The sequence below is a fragment of the Oncorhynchus kisutch genome, linkage group LG22, assembly GCF_002021735.2.
Source record: "Oncorhynchus kisutch isolate 150728-3 linkage group LG22, Okis_V2, whole genome shotgun sequence".
In the NCBI taxonomy this organism is placed as follows: domain Eukaryota; kingdom Metazoa; phylum Chordata; class Actinopteri; order Salmoniformes; family Salmonidae; genus Oncorhynchus; species Oncorhynchus kisutch.
In genome coordinates this window covers 5,422,580-5,445,316 of record NC_034195.2, presented here as the reverse complement: position 1 = coordinate 5,445,316, position 22,737 = coordinate 5,422,580, and the positions used below count along the sequence as shown (strand labels likewise).

General features: G+C 42.5%; 1 long non-coding RNA gene across 2 annotated transcripts; it reads right to left on the bottom strand.

The window, feature by feature from the left end:
* Positions 1 to 1,820: 1,820 nt before the first annotated feature.
* On the bottom strand, positions 1,821 to 22,535 carry LOC109867770 (uncharacterized). Of its 2 annotated transcripts, XR_002251851.2 has the most exons (5): positions 21,854 to 22,535; positions 20,223 to 20,297; positions 18,128 to 18,145; positions 9,652 to 9,835; positions 1,821 to 3,391 (listed from the first exon to the last, which is right to left on the bottom strand). It is a non-coding gene; the product is annotated as an uncharacterized LOC109867770 (long non-coding RNA). The 2 variants fall into 2 exon arrangements; XR_004204755.1 differs by lacking the exons at positions 18,128 to 18,145; positions 20,223 to 20,297; positions 21,854 to 22,535 and adding an exon at positions 15,136 to 15,524.
* Between the last annotated feature and the right edge of the window lie 202 nt (positions 22,536 to 22,737).

Below are 22,737 nucleotides of genomic sequence, written 5' to 3'. Positions count from 1 at the left end.
CCTCTCTATATTTGCCTCAATTCTCATCTCTTTTATTTGCATCTCGTCGCACCTCTGTACATGCTGGTTTTGTAGAAACAGGCGCTTACTTGACGTTTGAACAAAACGACGTTGATCAGTTCGCGGTGGAATGGTAAGAGCATCGATATACTGCTTTGACACCACCTTCACAGACAGACACATACACTCACTCTAAAGGATGCATCTGTTGGGGTGTCATATGCGTTCTGTACAGGCCTAATACACACACAGACTCCAGGAGCAACGAAGACGACTTGTTTGGACAAGTGTACAAACCAGTAATAATGATTCTTCCTATGGCTGCAACAGAACTTGTCAAGCTCAGTGAAACAGAAAAAGTAACATGTTTTTTTTTGGGTGGGCGAGAGAAAAGGTAAATGCGTTTTTTTGGAAAAGGACAGTTTGCTTTGTTAGCTTCAGCTATGGACTAATTGCAGGTTGAATAATGCTGTAATCTACAGTGTTTTGCACATGACTATTACTGCAACAATTGTTGACCACATTTCTTTGTGTTATCATGCTGTATATACAGACTAGCAATAAAGAAATACACTCTTGATATTGTTTGAGCACAAAGATACAATGGAAACCAATTTCAACAACCACTGCAATGGTTAAAACCCCTTCTAAACTTCTACAACGTATTCTTTTCTGTCAGAACAATTGTCTTCGATAGATATTAGATATACTTCTAATTTCAGCTTCAATGGTCAGTCTTGAATTTGATCCTGTTTCCAAAAAAACACAAAAAAACACAAAAAAAGGATTTAATCTGTGATTCAAATTGTACATTTATTTATTGTATCCAATGAAATGATGTACTTAAATAAAAGCTCTCAAACCTTTTAGAAATAATTGGTCATTTTCAGGTCGCTTTTTATTATGAAATATTTCCTTATAAGAGTAGGAGAAACAGCTAGTTGCTCATTTTCTTGTGATTTGAACAAGTCCATATCACACACATGTTTGTAGTCTCAATTTACTGTGATGTGATACATAGTACTTCTCAACTGAGGCTACATAGCTGTATTTTAATACCACAAAACCCTTTAGTACTACAAGTAAGTCAACTGGCATGAGTATTTTTCTTTCTGTTTTGGAAAATGAAAATATAACACTGCAAACTCAAAAAGGAATTCCACACCTACAGTATACATCAAGATACTTTCAGAGTATTTGGGCAATATCTTCTGTAGCACTGGTCAAATTCATAACTAACATTGTTTATGTTGAAGTGAAATTTCCCCCAAAAAGGTGACAGAACAATGTAATTATTTCAATTAAGCACTCTCTTAAATGGTTATTTTCAATACAGTCGTCTTCTCAGAAATATTACTCTATAGATTAGATATCATTTAGTGATTTGTTTTGCTAAAAATGTATTTCTGCAGCGATGAATAGTTAAACTATACTCAAATCAGAATGGATAAATATGTTCTGTTTTGAACCTCATAGTGTGTGTGTGTGTGTGTGTGTGTGTGTGTGTGTGTGTGTGTGTGTGTGTGTGTGTGTGTGTGTGTGTGTGTGTGTGTGTGTGTGTGTGTGTCCAAGAGAGAGAAAGTGTGTGAGTGATAGAGTGAGTCATCGTGTGCGAACATAAGGGCCGTCGGCATAACTGAGAACTTACAAATGAATGTGCGTATGCCCGGCATATGTAAGTTCCTGAGCCTGCGTGTGTGTGTGTGTGAAAGTCAAGACGTTCACTTCTGTGTCCACGTGTGAGTGTGTGTCAGATCCATCTATGTCAGAGGCTCCATAGAGGGTTAGAGTTAACCCCCCCCCCTCCAGGAGGCTGAGTCATCCCTCAGCCTGCCCCATTTTCCATAACCGCCTTAGAACGACGGGCACCTCTCCTTCCGTCAGAGATGTGAGAGAGAAAGGGAGAGATGGAGGGGAAGGCTGGGTGAATGGCATCTGCCAGCCTGGTACAGAAAAGTGCCCCGTGTTTTAGTTTGACCTAGAACTCACTTTCCACTAAACCAACTATCAACCACCCTAGCATATGCATGGATAATGTGAAACACCGTGACGTCTTCCTTTTAGCTCCTAACTGTCTGCGACAGAAAACAAAAATGAGCTGTTGCTATTTGGAAGAATCCAAGGGTGTATTCACAAGGAACCAAATGGAACCTAAGCTGAAAACGTTTGTTTTTATTGCAAAAACGTTCCCGTTGAAAAAAAAAACGTTTTGCTACAGTGTAAGACTAACTAATACACCTCAGGTAGTCCCATCTTTCAGTCTATCACAGGTTCAGTAGAGGCTGGGCACACACAGGAAGTGGATCATGATTGAGTGCTTTCACACTCACTCAACCAGGTGACAAGTGTACAGTGTGGAGGAGTAGTGAACTACTAACTGCATTTTGCAGTAGCTTGGTGGTAGTTCATTAACTAAATTCAACTTTTGGTATTGTTTTCAGTAGTTATTAACTTAACTTTTTTTAAAGAAAATAGGACTGAAGTAGGCAAGAATTTCCTTTCTTTTTCAGCATCAGACCTTCCCAATTCTCCCATGAAAATAGTTTTTGTGTTTAATAGGCACATTCTGTTAACGTATGACCTCATAGTGATCTGCCCTTGCAATTTGTACTCCATGACGTTTCAGATTCAAATATGATCCTTTTCCAAGAAGCAGTGTGGATGTCGTGAACTATTTTCCCAAAGTAACTTGAGTTAAGTAAAATATATGTTTTCTTAAATGTGGCTTCAGTGTAGCTTAACTTCTGTCAGTGTGAAGTAAACGGTAGCTTGGTAAACTGTATTTTCACAGTAGCTTCGCCAACACCGCAAGTGTAACAGTAATAGTCCGAGCCGCCGTGCTGCATTATAAGAGTACTAGAAACAGGGATCTTTTTTGGGGTGGAACCTTTTCACTGATAGCAGCGAGCACAGTTGTATTGCAAAACGATTGGAACCTACACTGGGGCATCATCTAAGATACGTTAAGTTCCAAGGTACGGAACAGTACAAATAACGCTCCTTCTGCTAAATACATGGTATGGAACAGTACCAATAACCCTCCTTCTGCTAAATACATGGTATGGAACAGTACCAATAACCCTCCTTCTGCTAAATACATGGTATGGAACAGTACCAATAACCCTCCTTCTGCTAAATACATGGTATGGAACAGTACCAATAACCCTCCTTCTGCAAAATACATCCCTCCTATTTGTCTGTTTCAGAACAGCAACATTTGAGGGAAAGGGCTTAATTTTTTGGGACTTTTTGTAAGTCTTTGAAATGTGAAGTGAAGATACCTTAATCAGAAGCAGCCGGGAAGAGGTGTGGGGGGGGGGGGGCAGTAAGGCATCGTAGAGTCATTCACGGCGTCACTCAGGACTACCTCTGTCACACAGTCAGGAAGGCCCTGGCAATAGGAAAGAAAAAGAGAAAGAGGGGGAAAGTGTGAAAGATGAAGAGAGAATGGGAGACAGAATGAGAAGGAGAAAGAAAAGGGGGAGAGAGGAGAAGAAAAGAAGACAGAACAACAGCAGACTCAGAGACAGTTTCTACCTACAAGACATCAGACTGTATCAGAGCATGAGGTCTGATACCAACAGGCTCAGGGACAGTTTCTATCTACAAGCCATCAGACTGTATCAGAGCATGAGGTCTGATACCAACAGGCTCAGGGACAGTTTCTATCTACAAGCCATCAGACTGTATCAGAGCATGAGGTCTGATAGAAACTGTCCCTGAGCCCTGTTGGTATCTACAAGACATCAGACTGCTGAACACTTGAACTGGACTGACCGCATGCTTTGGTTCTCCACACCTTAGCACACATGCGCTCACTCATTCACTCACGCCCACACACACACACTTTCATGCTACACGCACAAACATCACAACTGCTGCTACAAGACTCTTATATACTATTACTAATACTGCACAATTTAATTAAACACTTGCCCCTCAATCCCCCCTTCCCTGATACATGTGTAAATATTGGACTAAATGGTTTCTTCCTGTATTATACGCAAGCTAAAACGTTTATTATATTCTACTGAGCCATTTACTTTATGTTAGTATTCTTATCTTTTATTATGTATTATTATTGTTGCATTGTTGAAAAGGAACCGGCATTTCGTTGGACAGTGTACACCATGTGTATTCTGTATAGTCGTGGCCAAAAGATGTGAGAATGACACAAATATTAATTTCCAGAAAGTTTGCTGCTTCAGTGTCTTTAGATATTTTTGAAGTATAATTTCAAGCATTTCATAAGTGTCAAAGGCTTTTATTGACAATTACGTGAAGTTGATGCAAAGAGTCAATATTTGCAGTGTTGACCTTTCTTTTTCAAGACCTATGCAATCCGCCCTGGCATGCTGTCAATTAACTTCTGATTGCAGCCCATTCTTGCATGATCAATGCTTGGAGTTTGTCAGAATTTGTGGGGTTTTGTTTGTCCACACGCCTCTTGAGGATTGACCACAAGTTCTCAATGGGATTAAGGTCTGGGACGTTTCCTGGCCATGGACCCAAAATATCAATGTTTTGTTCCCCAAGCCACTTAGTTATCACTTATGCCTTATGGCAATGTGCTCCATCATGCTGGAAAAGGAGGATGTGTTGGTACCATTCTTTATTCATGGCTGTGTTCTTAGGCAAAATTGTGAGTGAGCCCATTCCCTTGACTGAGAAGCAACCCCACACATGAATGGTCTCCGGATGCTTTACTGTTGGCATGACACAGGACTTTTTTCCGGATGCCCCAAACAATCGAAAAGGGGATTCATCAGAGAAAATGACTTTACCCCAGTCCTCAGCAGTCCAAACCCTGTACCTTTGGCAGAATATCAGTCTGTCCCTGATGTTTTTCCTGGAGAGAAGTGGCTTCTTTGCTGCCCTTCTTGACACCAGGCCATCCTCCAAAAGTCTTCGCCTCACTGTGCGTGCAGATGCACTCACACCTGCCTGCTGCCATTCCTGAGAGCAAGCCCTGTAGTGGTGGTGCCCTGATCCCACAGCTGAATCAACTTTAGGAGACGGTCCTAGCGCTTGCTGGACTTTCTTGGGTGCCCTGAAGCCTTCTTCACAACAATTGAACCACTCTCCTTGAAGTTCTTGATGATCCGATAAATGGTTGATTTAGGTGCAATCTTACTGGCAGCAATATCCTTGCCTGTGAAGCCCTTTTTGTGTAAAGTAATGATGACGGCACGTGTTTCCTTGCAGGTAACCATGGTTGACAGAGGAAGAACAATGATTCCAAGCACCACCCTCCTTTTGAAGCTTGCAATCTGTTATTCGAACTCAATCAGTATGACAGAGATCTCCAGCCTTGTCCTCGTCAACACTCACACCTGTGTTAACGAGAGAATAACTGACATGATGTCAGCTGGTCCTTTTATGGCAGGGCTGAAATTCAGTGGAAATGTTTTTGGGGGGATTCAGTTAATTTGCATGGCAAAGAGGGACTTTGGAATTAACTGCAATTCATCTGATCACTCTTCATAACATTCTGGAGTATATGCAAATTGCCATCATACAAACTGAGGCAACAGACTTTGTGAATATTAATACTTGTATCATTCTCAAAACTTTTGGCCACAACTGTACATACGACTGATGAACTTGAAAAAGAAAGAGCGAGAGACAGAAAGAGATTGAAAGAGAGAGAGAGAGAGAGAGAGAAGTACAGAAAAGAAGAGAGGAAGGGAAATGAGAGAAAACAGTCAGAGAAAGACAGAGAGAAACAAGTTGTGGCCAGCTCTAATTCTGCCTGTAAGATATAACACCAGGCTCATGACAGAATAGTGTTGGTTCATTACTGTCAATGTACACACTCACAGTACAATGAACATCGTCATGACACTAGCGATAATCATGAGTGAACATGCACATGAATATGAACGTTAACAGTGAATGTGAACGACCCCTACACACAACCTTAAAGAGGAACAGTTTGCAAAATAGAGAGGCCATTGCCTCAGCTCAGCATAAGACAGACATGGAAAGGAGCATGAACTTCTGACTAGAAGACAGCCCTCATCACCAGTCATAGTACGTATATCATAAAAAGTTCATTGTGTCTATAGGGCCACGGGCTGATGTGACTAAGTAAAAGGTCTGATGGCAACAACAACAACAAAAATGACACGCAAACAGGGGTATTAAAGATTCAGCACCGCTCGAGCGGACAGCGACGGAATCGGCATCCCAAAAATCAGCACCACATGACGATGGACACCGACTGTCTCAGGTGCAGCCACTCCCCACTGAGAGAATCTCTAGAAATAAATCCAGGAAGGCCTAAAGAGGAAGTGAGGAACTATTTGAGGTTCAACACCACTCAAGTCAAAAGAGATGGGTCATTGACTAATATGGACATTAAAAAAAAATCGCGTCTTGGAGCCTTGGGCAAATCACAATCAATGAGTAGATGGATGTCCATTCAGTGTCCTGCGGCTTGGAAAGAAAACTAGTTTGAGGACAATTTTGTCTTGGCACTACCTGTTGATTGTACCTGTTTAGAGGTAGAATACCCTCCTGTCCAGTCTATACCCCACTGTGCTCTTTTGTATTCAAGGGAACTTTAACTATAGCTTAACTGAGAAGTTAACAGGTCTCCATCATGTGTTAAGAGGAAGCCCCACTGTTCTCTCCTGTCCAAAAGTGGTCCATTCCATTCAAACGCTGATTGGCTTCACAAGTATGCAATATGTAACCATCTCCTGAAAAAAAGCATTCACTTGCTAGACATTAATCGGCCTCTGAACCCCCCCCCCCCCCCCACACACACACACACACACACAATACAACATCCTTTACAAATAAATGGACACAAGTGACTATCATCTTACAAGGGTTGAGTTCTTCTCATTAATGAGACTGGTATTAAACTACAATAATTACAACCACAAAGAACAGGACCTAAAGCCGTTGACTCTACTAAATATCTGTGTGGCCCACAGCACAGAGGCTGTGTAGTCCTTTGTGTATTAAAGCCCAGCTACAGTGTGTGTGTGTGTGTGTGTGTGTGTGTGTGTGAGTGAGTGAGTGAGTGAGTGAGTGAGTGAGTGAGTGCGTGAGTGAGTGAGTGCATGAGTGCGTGAGTGAGTGCGTGAGTGAGTGAGTGCGTGAGTGCGGGAGTGAGTAAGTGAGTGAGTGAGTGAGTGAGTGAGTGAGTGAGTGAGTGAGTGAGTGAGTGAGTTCGTGCGCACCTACATGTACGTATGCATACCTTATGTTCATGTGAGCAGAACACGTTTCCCCTAAAAATAAACAAAGACATTTGGAATGAGGGAAAAATAGAAGAAGAAGCTGTGTAATGATACGAGTCACGACAGAACTGAGTGATGACGTTCTTCCATTCAAGAGGAGAGGTCCCCATTCTTATCTCTGTTTAGATGGCTAGACAGTCACCTCACCCCTTTTGGCTAACAAATCAGGCATCTGGAGGACAAAAACAGGTATTTCTAAGATGTTGTGACCTATATGGTTGTATTGAATATAGAAAGAGGTCCTTTATGTCCTAGATGGAAAATGCAACAATATATCAAATGACTGATTCATTCAAGAGTATTTTTAGCAATTGGTTTTGTTACAAGTTCTGGTCTATTGTAGTTTAGGCTAAAACAAAATGGAGGCATCATTTTTGTGAGTGGAAGTTTTTGATTGTGTGCACATTTCATTTCTTTTGCATTTGATAGGCCCTATTCATCTCTCTTGTACAATGAACACACTGAATCAGTGACAAAGGTTGAACGTTCTAAATATCCTTGAATGGTTTGTGCTTTTCGTAATAACAGGAAGCTCAAGAAGGCATTGTTCAACCTGACTGTTTCCTAAACCCATACATACTGCTTCCTAACGTCACATATCTCTCACAGAGACAATAGGAAAATGCATCCTGAATAACAAATACTGTACCAGTCATACAAATCTCACTATTAACTGGTAGATTTGAGGGACACACCTTGATAAGCCCAGCCCAGAGGTTTTACCACAAACATGTAACAGTCTTTGAGACCTAAACCTTAGTAGTCATAAATGAACAAACCCAGTGGGCATAATTTGACACATGACGTCTTGATAACGTTGTTTTCTTGTTGTAAACTGGTTGTCTGGTTGAGAAGACGTTATATAAACCAGATTACAACAAACAGGTCTCTGTTACAAACAGGTAAAGACTTTTCATGACGAAATCAAGGCTTCATAGGAAAGACTTCATATGTTGGTTGATATCTAGTCAGATAATCAGAATACAAGCATAAAAATGTGTATTTTTCTGGTTGCTAAAAATACACTTACAAAATAATTTTACAACCAGCATAGAATCTGACCGTAAAAGACGTCATAGCAACAGTTTTGCTTTCGGGGAAACATCTGGAGACAAGTGTTCAAAATGAAGTGAATTCCCCAAAGAAGTCTGAACGTTGAAGAGTTCTGCTTGTCACGCTCTGAACAAAGACGGGAGTTGCATGGTCACCATTTTCCACACCTTTACACGTAACTACATGTGCACTGTATTTGGTGAACTACACTGTATTCTACTGAATTTAGTCCTCTATGCAGGTCAATAAGTCTGACTATAGAAGTGCTTGATTGACCAAAGTTTTGACCAGATTTCAATCTGGATTTATGATCATAACCAGTTATCAAATTGTGTATCCCAAATGGTGCACAATTCCCCATAGAGCCCTATGGGCCCTGGTCAAAAAGTAATAGGGAATATGGTGGTATTTGGGAGGCAAACCCACGACTATTATTTTGGCGCAACTGTTGCTCCACCATAGACTTGCTATTCCTTAACAAAGCCCACAGCTCCACCTCTCCTCTCCTTCGCGTTATCTCTGGGTTCAGACATCCTACACTGCTAATGGCAAGCCGTCAGAGAAACGCACTTTAAAAAACGTTGCAAACTCTTCAGAAATACAGTTTTCATACATGTCAATCAAAGTGTGTAGGTTCCAAGATATCATTTCGAGACTGACGTTTCCCCTCTGTGAAGATCTAGGGCCCGTGGGGGGGGGGGGGGGGATGCACGACTGACCCAAGACCAGTGTCTAGGAGCAACTTCACCCTGCACCCCTCATGCATCCCCTCATTGGCCCTCCTTCTCATGACTCAATACATGTCCTTCTTATTTTCAGTGATATTCACTAACTGAATAAACATGTAATGCAATTGGCCCATAAACGTTGTGTGGTAGATAGAGAGATATATAGAATATGTGTTTTGTTTTGTTTCCATGATGTAGAACACAGTACTAACACACGACAAAAATCAACCCACCAAAACACTATTATTATTTTGTTTTAAGTAGGGTCAGACAGGCCTATATGGGAACTATAAATAGGCTTACACATGCCTACAGACCAGTAAAATGAGGCATATATTGCCGACCCCTCACACATGCACAGGAAGAGGTCAAACCTCGACAAAAACAAGTGTCTTTGTTGCATTGACGTCTGTTAAATCTATAAAGTATGTTTCTAACAAAGGACTGCAATGATTGGCCATCTCGATGCCAAATTAATGGGCGGTCAACTTCTGCTCACGTGCGCAGCGGTGAAAATGCCCGACCCAAAAAAAAAAAAGCAATTTCAAAGGGAAGTGATTTTTGTTTGACGTCATCTTTCCAGGAGCCTCTGTTAACACTCTCGGGTTAACAATTACCTTGCGCTGAACACGAGAGAGGAAGGACCAAGAGGTGGTGATTTTAGTGGTCCACGGGTGATAGGCCGGCTCCCTTTCTCAATGGAGATGATGAAATCTCAATCCAGTCGACGTTTCTGGCCAGGATGTCACATGGCGCTCGAGCCCTTCACGGTCAAGTTATCGTGACTACTTCTTCCCTCACCTGCAGAAAACAAAAAAGACAGAGGTATCATTATGTCTGTAAGATTGATAGAGCATTGCCATTAAAAGTGTACTACATAATTGGGTGGAAGAGGGGCGTCCCGTGCGCACAAATACAGAGTCTTCGAAAAGATATGGAGAGGGAATGAAGACCCTACGTCACCGGCGCCCACTGAAACATCCTCAAATCACACTAATTCAAATGACTGACTGGAAAGGTTTTAAAACATGAAACCGTAGCCTTGTCGTTTGCCCACATCTAGTTCGAATCTCTTCCGAGACACCTTTTAACAATTGTTAGAGAATAAAAGTATGCATAGTTAGGCCTAGGCTTTGTCCATCCATACTGCACCACGCAACAACAAAAAAAACGACAAAACAAGACATCTATATTTGGGCTATGGCATTGGCATTTATTGCATGCAGTTGTGTCCAAATACAAAAACAAGCAATAGGTGGTTTTACTTATCGGAAATGCACGTTACAGCACCCATACAATACCATGTAAAACTGATTTTGTCTCCACTGTCAAGTTTTAACCATTGTATGCTGCTTTCTACTATAGGCCTATCGCTACTTGTTACTCTTTAGTCACGGGGTGTTGAGGGTTTTTACAGCATTAGTGAATTGTCAGCTGTCTCCTCAACCTGAGTGCCAAAAGGTGACATGAACCTTAATTGATGATGATTATTTAGAGACTTGACTAACTTGAGCTGCAGAGTGACCGAGTGTGACGCCACTGAAATCGGGCTGATCAATAACAAAGGCCCGTGACGCTGTCCGTGGTGCTGAAAAGTTGAAGGGACGGAGTGGAGTGCACTTTGCTAACGTCGCAGCGAAATGACACTGTCCATGGTGCTTAAAAGTTACGCGGGTGTAAAGGTTATGCAAGTTGGGACTCCCCTACACGAAACAATTCTGCTGTCTGTATCATTATTTTGAGTTAACCCGCCTTTATTTACATAGCAAAACAAAACATAGTAAAACAACCTTTGATCTCCAGAGATAATCACAGGGTGGAAATCCCACATCTTATATATTGGAATGTTACACTCTAAGCTTCAGCTGAGTTTGTATGCATGTCGCTATAGGTCAGAAATGCTTGTCAATTGATAAAGCCAAGGAGATATGTCATTCACCTCGAGAGGAGAAGTAGACCGCAATGACTTCTGTAGCCTAAGCGAACTGCACGCACAATGTTTACCACAGTCACTTTACATTCGTGTATGTGACAATAAAACACACACACACACATACATATATTTACATTTTCTTTCCTGGCAAAATCACTGATACGTTATATTTCTATGGGCAGCCTATAACAGGGCCCTCATCGTGGTTTTAATCGTTTGTTTTTATTTGATTTATTCTTTTGATTATCGATTTTTCTCACTTTGAATAGCAACTATGTCCACGTGACCAACATTTACGCCAGCGGTCACCGTAAGTGAGCAGTTATACCCAGGATTGCAATGCTATTGCAAACACCTGACTGTAGGGATTAGTAGACAAATGTATTTCATTTAAGAAGCAAATACTATTCCCACATTCATGTAAATGCCCCTGAAACGGTTGCACTGATGCTAATGGCCGGGTATACCCTAAACTCAGGGACAATATACAGTAGTCTCCGTAATTATTGGGACAGTGAAGCATTTTTCTTATTTTGTCTCTATACTCCAAAAGTTTGGATTTGAAATCAAACAGTGCAGACTGTTAGCTTTAATTTGAAGGTATTTTTAGTTCGAAATTATAGTACGTTTTTCCATAGCCCCCCATTATAGGGCACCAAAAGTATTAGGACAAATTCACTTATATGTGTATTAAGGTAGTCAAACGTTTAGTATTTGGTCCCTTATTCCTAGCACGTAATGATTACACCAAGCTTGTGACTCTACACACTTGTTGGATGCATTTGCTGTTTGTTTTGGTGGTGTTTCAGATAATTTTGTGCCCAGTAGAAATGAATGGTAAATCATGTATTGTGTCATTTTGCAGTCACTTTTATTCATTCGGGACTATCAGTAATCATAGTAGCATCATAGTGTTTACAAACATATTCCATTCTTATTTGTAATAAAAATGACTGCAAAATGTCACAATACATTATTTACCATTCATTTCTATTGGGCACAACATAATCTGAAACACCCAAAAAACTGCAAATGCATCCAACAAATTGAGTGACAGCTTGATGTAATCATTGCGTCCTAGGAATATTGGACCAAATACGAAACTTTTGAATTATTTAATACACATGTAGGCACATGTAGTAAATTTGTCCAAATACTTTTGGTCCCCTAAAATGGGGGGACTATGCACAAAAAAGTGCTGTAATTTCTAAACGGTTCACCCTTTATGGATAGAAATTCCCTCAAATCATAGCTGATACTTCATCCTTATAGTCATTGTACCACTTCAAATAAAAAGTACTAGAGTTCATAGCCGGAAGAATACAAAAAGCTTCACTGTCCCACTGTTCACTGACTGTAGTATAGTGCAACATAGTATCATTAAGCTACCGGTATAGCTATGCTTTTTAACTTTGCTTTTCGGGTGTAAATCTAATTGTGTCATCACTGCACTATTTTATTCTATCGAACTGGACAAGGAGTCAAAAACTGGGAGTTCTGTTTTCATGGTTTTTGCACAAGCGTGATGGACACGAACGACACTCCATGCTTTTGGAAACAAACTCGAGGAATATGTCGGAGTTCGTCAACTGATCAAATTATTGTTCCCAATCAACTTTTTTCTCTCTCTTACGTGGGCCAAATATATGCTTATATATGCTCTATGCTTTAAGTTTGATGAAAGGGGTAATGGTGGGCGATGCTCGAGGGTGAATAGGCTATATCATAACATTAGGGAGAAAAACGTGTGCGTGTGTGCGCGTGAGAGAGAGAGAAAGAGAAAGGAAGAGCGATAAAGAGAAAGGAAGAAAGAGAAAGAGACAGCAGGCTGAATAAAGCATTTCAGTCTTTCTGCTTGTCTTGGAGAACGGCCGCACACACAGCACGGCTCGTTCTCTCTCTCACACATTCACACGCTCTCGCTGCATGGTCATGTCTCATATATTCAAGTGTGTGTGTGTGTGTGCGTGTTCAATTCCCGCCACACTTAACTATTTGGAGATTGGAACATATAAATAAATATTGTATTTCCCAAGTGCACGCAGGGCAGAGAGGTCCAAGTTCCCACACCCCTCCTCCTCATTCTCATTCTCCCCTTCCATCCTCCCACCGTCTCTGAATGGAATCACTCTGTTTCCCCACGTGCAACTTGTTCATTCCAAGGGTGTCCCTTTGTTTAGACTTATTCTGCGTCTCAAATGATATCCTATTACCTATATAATGCAATAATAGTACACTATATAGGGAATAGGGTACCATTTGGGTCCCAGATTTATTCATCAGCAGGGCGTTCTGTGTAATGCTGAGGGGACTATGCACCGATCTTGTGGATTTGGTGGGTGGGGCGCTATATGGACTGATTGGTATCACATTACTCCAAGTTGAGTCCAAAACATTTTCGGAAACTCTGGAGCTGAGAAATCTTTTAAGTATCCCCGGGGTTGTGAGACATACCAAAGTTTAGAAATGGGACCTAAGGCTAACGATACAAACACATACAAAATAAATTACAATTAGCACTTAACAATTATATCGATACAAAATCTGAATAAAAAGAAGTATGAAAATAGTATGAATAATAATTGTAGTAAAATGATCATGTGAAAAAGCAAGAGGATTTAAAATAAATAAAAATATCCACGAAGCGTTCTTGCAAGACGTTTTGCGATGTGACTCGGCGAATGCGCCCTCCGCAAATGCTTTTTGGGGTAAGGGCTTCCCAGCTTGTTAGTTATGTACAGCAAGCCCAGACCGCAAAAAGATTCGCGAAGGACTGATCGGCTTCTGCCTCTACGTCCTGTCGAGAGTCCATGAGGCTTAAGAAAGTGACATCAAGAAAGACCGCTTCCATCGCCAATCCCGGATTGGGTCCATTCAGCCATCGGCAACCCGAGGCAATTGTGTGTCTCCAACTCAGTCACACACTACGAGGCGAGAAATAGGGTTTCCAAGCGAAGCTACATACGAATGCCAACACTACTGCTTTCTACCGCTGTCCATGGTCCTAAATCGCATTGCTTCTCTGTAGTTGAATTTCTCCCCGACCTCCCCTCGAAATTCTTCCTACTCCCTCTCTCTTTCGAATATAATTTGGTCTAAATGCACAAATGTTTAAGACAGTGTGGTCATTTAGGCTCCGAGCATCGGAAAGCAGCACTGTTTTAGTTGTTATTATGGTTCTATAGATATGTATACATATATACAAAAACCTATTCTCCTCGTTCATGAAGTCTCCTGGAGAACTAGCTCGCTCTAACCGCTCGAACCGTCTGGGTAAGGCGGGAGCAAGCAGTAATCTGCCAGCAATAAATATAGAGCAGCGAGGGACCTTATTGGAGCAAACGAAAACTCGTCATCGACCAATCCGTATTCTTGCTCATATAGGGGCCCCCCTTTTTGAAGAAAAAAAAAGAAATAAAGGGAAACCAAATTGTGTTCTAGCTGGCAAAAGTGACTTGATAAATGCGAGCGAATAGGGTTATGTGCACAGAACATTTGGGTGGATTTATTATATCGATTGATTGATTCTTGAGTTGTGCATGTATTGCAGCTTGGCTACGGCTATGCATGTGGGAGATACACATATCGGATCACAATGAATTCTATTGAGATTAAAATAACGAAAGAATAAACGACAACAGGTTCGCTGGTTAAATCCTTACTGCATTACAACCCGTCATGTTAATACAATTGTATATAGGCTGGACATGAACCATTTTGAAACGCTAATATAAATACTACTCCTGAACGCATGTAAACCAATCGTGGGAAAGCGCGGTGCCTCGTCCACGCGATAACAACAACATGACAAGCATCTGAAGCGATTCTATTGCATGACCAGCGAGAGTTCACTGGAGGATACCACCAATAGTGACGACACGGGGGTCTCGGAACACACTTGTTGTCAAAGTGCCACGTGTCAAAGATTCCGAATTACAGCGCAATATATTGCAATAAATGCAATGCAGAACGACAATTAAAAGGCACCGACACAGTAGCATTAGCAGGAGTCGGAACAAAACACTAGAGTGATAGTGATAACAAGTCAATGACAACAATAGTCACCCAGTCCAATTATCAAACTCTGCACACACCAGTAGTTAAACAACCTTTAATAAACTTCAAAAAAAGCTACAAAAAAGCTACAGAATAGTAGAAGTCTACTTACCCTTGAGGTTATTTAGTCAGTGCTTTTAGACCCCATCATTGTTTTGGAGAGAGAAATACCACAGGAGGCCCGGTATACCTACTCCCCCCTTGGAACTGGACAAGTTACTGTACCGAGTAGGAGGTCGGGTTCACGAGCTATATCTGGATCCTCCCTCCTCAATATGTGTCTCGTTTTTATCCCAAACCAACCCCACCCCCCCTCCTTCTCCTTCCCTCCCCAATATCCTTGTAACTCTTCTCCTGCATTCAAGTTGGTGCCAGGATCAGTAAAGCAAGGTAAAGGAACGAAGTAGTATTCAGGGGGACAGCAATGCAAATGTATTTTTAAAAAAACGTTTCCCAATCCCCATTTGTCGCCCTGTTGTGGATTTTTATTGGGTGGTCTTTTCATTTGCGACCGTCTCTACAGTCAGTCACGAGCCACCCCCCCCCCTCCCCTCCTTCAGTCTACACTGCACTGCACAGTGACTGCCTCTCCTGACGCAGCCAACGCGCGCATTACTCACTTTAGCAGTCACGACTCAAGAATCCGTGTTGTTTCCACTGAAATTACACGGCCCCGGCATTTAATTATTGAGGGAAGGAGATCTGGCCCTATCTGGTGCTTCGTTTGGCAAAAGGAAGGCTAAAAAGCGGAGTTTTTTTGAAAGGTGGAGGTAATATAGCAGGTGAATGGTTCCACAGTCTATCACAACACGAGCCAGCCATTGAAGATTTATTTTTCATGACAACGTGGATGTCGTGTACTGCAACTCTTCTCCCGCGGCGAAAAGAACGCTATATATAGACTTGTGGACAAAAGTCGTGCGAGGACTGTAGCTATGAGTGAGTGAGCATGATTATTGTGTGGCGTGAACGAAACTGCAGGCAGATACGAGCGTTGTTTGAATCCGATTCGACATTTTGACATGCGAGTCTTCGCTTACTTTATTTTATACATTATCACTAAATTGGCTCTGATTGCCTCGACATCCCACTGGGCAAAAACTGGTTGAATCAACGTTGTTTCCACGTCATTTCAACACAGATAATCTATGTGATGACGTTTAATTAACGTGGAAAAGTAATTGGATTTTCAATAAATCGTCAATGTAAGGGCATTTCGTCTTTTTTTCACCCAACTTCTAACCTAAATCCAATGTCATGATGAAATTGTTTGTTGATTTGACGTTGAATTCACGTTAGTTGACAACTCAACCAAATGTAAATCAAAACTATACGTTGAACTGATGTCTGTGCTCAGAGGGATGACACAATCGTAATTGGATGGGTGATTCCTTGCCCATTTGGCAGCACAATATCTTGTTGTGGAACCATCGATATAGACCCAACCCCCCCCACACACACACAAAACATTAGGAACACGTGCTCGCTCTATGACAGTCTGACCAGGTGAATCCAGGTGAAAGCTATGATCCCTTATTGATGTCACTTGTTAAGTCCACTTCAATCAGTGTAGATGAAGGGGAGGAGACAGGTTAAAGAATGCTTATTAAGCGTTGAGACAACTGAGACATGGATTGTGTATGTGTGCCATTCAAAAGGTGAATGGGCAAGACAAAATATTTAAGTGCCTTTGAACAGCGTCTGGTAGTAGGTACCAGGCGCACTGATTTGAGTGCGTCAAGAATTGCAACGCTGCTGGGTTTTTCACGCTGAACAGTTTCCCATGTGTATCAAGAATGGTCCACCACCCAAAGGACATCCAGCCAACTTGACACAACTGTGGGGAAAATTGTAGTCAACATGGGCCAGCATCCCTGTGGAACGCTTTCGAAACCTTGTAGAGTCCACGCCCCGACGAATTTAGGATGTTCTGAGGTCAAAAGGGAGTGCCACTCAATATTAGGAAGGTGTTCCTAATGTTTTGTACACGTAGAGAATACCGCTGCCTCCCATCTCTTCCCAACGAGGTTGTACTTGTCATGAAGTCATCCATATCCGATTCAAAAGCAGCATAGCCGAAAAGCAGCAATGAAACGCGTATGGTGATTGAAAACTTTCACATTGCTTTATGCAAAGGAACAAAATGACTGGGGATGATGCAGATGATGGTTTTACATAGAAATAAATACAATCGATCATAGCATACGGTATAGCCAAATACACTGACGATAGAAATGGATGACGTGGGCAGAAGGGTAATCCAAGTCTATCTGCCTATAGCCTCCCTGTCTGTGCCTGTACATCATCTGGTAAAACTGTTCAAACGACGCAGGCGGGAAATCGGTAGTTTCAGGTATTACCCCTGAAGTAAAGGACTCAGCCTCCGATAACTCTCCGTGAAAGAGCAAACGTTTTCAGGCTATCATTCATTGAAATCATATTGTTTTTTTAAAATATTGTCATATTCAAGACAGTTCTCTCTAAACGCGCTTGCCTATGGTTTGGTGAATCACGGAACGCTCCCCAGTGCCATTCCATGTATTTTCAGCACCATTACTGTTGGACAGCTACCGGGTTTCCCCCAAGTACGTGCAACGTTTCGGGATACTGCTGCTCTCCCTTTCCTAGGTGCTCGTTTTCTTCCTCTTCAACCCCCCTCCCCTCTTCCTCCTCCATTCCTGTCTTTATGCCTCCTCTTTTTTTAATCAAAAAAATAAGGACAAATTAGTGCCCATTTAGCGCTCATTAGAGAAGGGTTTTCCCTTGCAAGCCTATGGTTTTTGCGGGAGGAATGAGATGTGAAAAGAGACTCAACAGCGCCAACAAACAAAGGAGTTTTCACTTATTTACCATTGCGGCGATTCCCTTTCTTTAGAGAAAGGTGCATGGTTTAATTTGAATGTTGTCAAAAAACTACAAAAACATGCCGATGTATCCAAGTCAAGACCAGGAATGAATGCATTTTTATGTTACTGCACTGTGAGCTAAATGTGATGGGAAGCACGACAAGACACGACAGCAGACACGCACCGGAACATGCCAAAATGACACACAGAGGAACTACAATGAATTAAAAAACATTGCACGTGCAAAGTATCACTTACCGTAGCAGGGACCACTTGCTGAAACGAGGGAAAGAAAAATCAAATGCATTTAGAATTCATACATGAACATGTTTCACAGAAACAGAGGCAAATTAAATTGGATATGACCAAATATTCAGTCCATGGTTAATATAGCCTAAATCATGGCACGTCCAAGTTTTCAGGGTCGCCTTCCTTTTTATACAAGTGATACCCTCCGTCTATTTCTGGCGCACGATCAAACCCTGCTGCTATTTTTAGGTGGCAGTAAGGGGAAAAAACACTCACAAAGGCATCGCTCAGGGACGTTACGTGTAGTGCATGTAATGTACATTATTTTGCCTCTCCAACTCTGCACAAGAGCCCCCTCCCCGTATTTCAAAGCACAGTACTTTACTCCACTAATATCCCTCTCACGCTTTCTTTTCATATATTATTATTATCATCGATATTTGACTGCGCCGTGCTCTCTCGCTCAGCTCTTCGAAGCCTTCTCGCTCGTGTGTCTCCATGCAACTTTCGCTGAACAATTCACTACGCAGCTGTTGGTTGGTTGGCAATTCACAAAATAGCCTACATACGAAATTGAATTAGGTACCTTCACACAATAGGGATAACCCCACGTTATCCCAGTGGTTTGCTTAAAAAAACAACAACGAATAATTAAAAGCTTGCTGACCAGAGAGAATAAAAGCCGTAATTATTTTTGTGAGGGGCTGCGTCAGTTACTAGGCATTGACGTCACGTTTAGATTCTCCCCACTTTACAGATATGGCCTACAGCGCCTGATTAAAGACGCTGCTTTTAGTTTGGAGAATAAAATGGTAGGGGAAACAGCCTATGCGTCTCATATAGCTCCTTAGTATGAATGAACAATTCTGGAATCTCCTTCTCTCAATCTCCCCCTCCACTGTTTATCATGCGCTTTTCTCGTCTACTGGATTGGTATGAACTGTAGTCTTGAGGCTTGGTTCCCATCCGTGTATTTTCTAGGCAAACATTATAGCCTAGCTAGTGAGAATAACAATGCGATCTCTACGTGAACTGGCTCCTCTGTTCGCCGCTGCCCGTACCCACGCGCCAGACTCGCTCACCCACTGCATCGTCAGCGCAAGCACACCAATACGACGGATACAACCTATACACACACCCTAGACATAAATAGTCACTCTCGCTCTAAATAGTCTCTCTCGTATCCTTATACCCCCCCCCCCCCCCCAACACACACACACACACCTCTCTCTACAATCTACATCCCCTATAATTCCTTCCCTTACTCTCCTCTCCCGGGTTCATCCTGACGTCCTGCCAGCATCCCGCGTGGAAAGTCACGAGACCAGTGTGTGTGTGTGTCTGCCCAGAGATTGGCGAAAAATCATCTCAGATTAAAAAAAAGGGTTGCCCCTGTCGCAGCGGTAGATGCTATTTATATCGCGTATTGGCTTGTATTATTATAATACAAGCCAATACTGTATGTCCACTTGATGCTGCAGGTTTACCCCGCTGTGGAGTGCAAGTTAGGGCAGCCCCTGACACTAAGGGCGAGGTGAGATGGGGCTTTTGGATAGCTATAGAAATGTAATTCCTAACTAGAAACCTTATGATCATAAACGACTCTTACAGTTATCCTTTGTTCTCTAAACTGTTGAACAGTACTCTATGCCATCTGTAATGTTGTTTGAAGTTTCCCCCTTCCCTCATCTCTTCCATCCCTCCATCTCTCTGTCTTTCAGCCGTCTTTGCTGCAGCTGCAATCTTTCAATCAGTGAACCAGCAACAAATATCAACGAGCGGGTCTATCAGTGAAGCGCTCTGAGATCGCCGCACGATGTCGCCACACTCAGCCCGAGACCTCTCCTTCCAATCCCCCTTCTGGAGAATGGACTTCTGCTAGTTGCAATGGACCTTTCTCTCGGTTTAATGAAAATGTCAGCTGGAGAGTTTGTTTTTGAAGAACCAGTGATTCCCTGACTGTGAGCGCTGCCCGACCCGGCCACCCGCCAAATGCCAGACAATGCACGGTGGGGGCGTGACGTGTCCTGCTTGTTGGTTATCCAAAGCAACCAGCTGACGACGGACCACAGCACACACACACACACACGGGCATTTTTCTTACCTGAGACAGCTGTAAGAATACAGTCTCCCACCCCTCCTCCTCACACAATTGACACCAAAGTTATGGTACAAAGCCCTGAAGAAAGAAAACAATTTATGCAGGCTAGCTCCTCCCTTAAGGAACTGTACTCTTTGAATGATGTATACTGCATAGAAATCTATTTTTACAGGATCTTATCAATGCGCCAGCCCAGGTGTATAGTCAAACCTTTGCCTAAAATAGCTAAGCTCACATTTTTGTGTGTTTAGCTATTCTTCTTCAAATCTGGGAAACGCCCTATGTTGAAAATTGTTATCCCAGACGGCGTTTTTTTTGGCGTTTTTTAAAAATCTGCCTTCTTCCTGAAGTTATCTACACTCAATGTTCATTTCAGTTGGAGCCACGTGACGCCTAGTTAATAACACGTTGTTCAACTTTTCAGTTTGTGTTCCTATATGGGTTTTAAAAGCCATTTCAATTCACCTCCCTTAGCACGGTGACGCTGTCCATGGTGCTGAAAAGGTAAAACGGCGCAAACAAAGCACTTTGTCAAAACCGATGTGAGAATGGCGGCACCGTAGCGCTGTCCGTGGTTCTGAAAAGTTAAGCGGGACGCACTAACTTACTGCCCGACAGTGGTTATTAGCAACAAGGTGACGCTGACCATGGGTCTGAGAAGTTAAGCGGCGCAAAGGCTTTGCGTTGAACGGAGCTCCTGCACCATATAGTTTACTGCGTATGTCTTCTTCATTATCTCATGCGTGTCCATAAGCGAGTAGACCTATAGCCTATATTGACCAATTGCAAGTTAGTTGTTTCTTTGTCATCATAACAAGACTTACAGGTCCTTTTCATTTGCCTTTAGGACACGCATACAGTCTAGCTAAATAATTGCTCGAATACTTTTTTTTCACACGCTACAAGGCAAAGGGGGTCAACAAAATAATCTGTGACCGACCTACGCAACTTCTAAGGTAAACTAAACGGTCAAATAACCCCGTCTATGTAATTCGGATGACTTGCATCAGCAGGATATACAACAAGTGCTCACTGGCCGTATTATCAAAGTGTAGTAGCGTAGCCTACAAAAAGTGCATACCTCTTAGCTCCTGAATCAACTTTACAGCTTTGTCTATTATGCACCGTGTGCGGAGCTGCCATGGACAGCTATAGGCTATGTGCCATGCTCTCTGTTACTAGGCATCCCAGCAGAGTAGCGGGCTAAGCGGAGGAACCCCGGCACGTGAATACGCCTACGCATTAGCTCAGCCCGCACGGTCTACGACTCACAGTGTTTATTGCGGATCTCTCCCAAAGTGCAGAACTCACAGTAACTCTGAACAACATATTCACTGTCCATATAGCCACAGTGTTAGTTATCATAGCCTAAACGATAACAATAAGGGTTTGCACATGCATGTGTTCAGATGCATCAGATATAAGGCTTTGTAGCCTAGGCTAAAACATCTGTCCATGTAGGATATCAGTGCAAAGGCTACATAAAATAGCATGCTTCAAGATTATGCTGAACTAAAGTCTCACTCATCATAACTGCGTGTAGTAGGCTACCCTGATTGCCAGGGTTAAAAGAGACAACTTCCCGCACCTCTGGGGTAGTCACGATTCCCTCTGGTACAAAAGAAAGCGCTTACCTGTGTGAGAAGTCTTGTCTGTTTGTGCTCGAGTAGTCTACAAAAGGGCTTCGTCTGAATGAGATGCTTTTTGAGACAAAGAAAGGGAAAGAGTTCTAGGTCGGAGCCCAAAGCAGGACGGCGAAAGGGGTCACGCCGTGCGCGTCGTTTCAGTTCTCTATCTGGGGCGAACATATCTGGTGTTGTTCTTATTCAGGAACAGAGCGCGGACGGGAACACCGAGTTAAGCGCGAAAACCAACTGATGAAAGAAGCCCGCCAAAAATCGGGGTAATTTTAATCATCATAGACTATGCGATGCGCACCGCAATAAATGTGAATGACTAGGGAGCAGGGAAGTATGAATGATCCGTGCAACATGTGATATTGTGATGCAGATCGACTTATCTCCCGCTCCATTCACAGTGTTAGACGACCAGGTACAACCAGCTCTCACAGCAATTGAGTCAAATAACGAAGTTTAGTGTGAAGGGAATGATAGCCTATCAATAGGCAATATTTCTTATAATGGCTATACCATGCAACCTAACGGGTTTACCGCGGAGACTCGTTCCCGTGTATTGGGAGACAACTAAATTAGTTCACACGCAGCCACACGGTAGCCTCAGCCCGCCAGTCCGCTTCGCCAGTGTGCTATTGACCTGCATTGACGTCATTGCGTCATTAGGTAGGCATATCCCTGAGCAAGACTGACTTTCAAAAAAAGTATCGAATGAATTCAGCTGGCAAAGGGGAGAGGGGCGAAATGGGTGGCATGGGGTGAAGGGGAGAGAAATTGGGTAAATGTTGGGTGGTTTCCATTTCCATTTAACCCTTTTTAACCCTTCGTGCTGCAAGGCAACTCAGACCCAGGAGACAGGTAGGCAGGCAGGCCTGCAGGCGGGT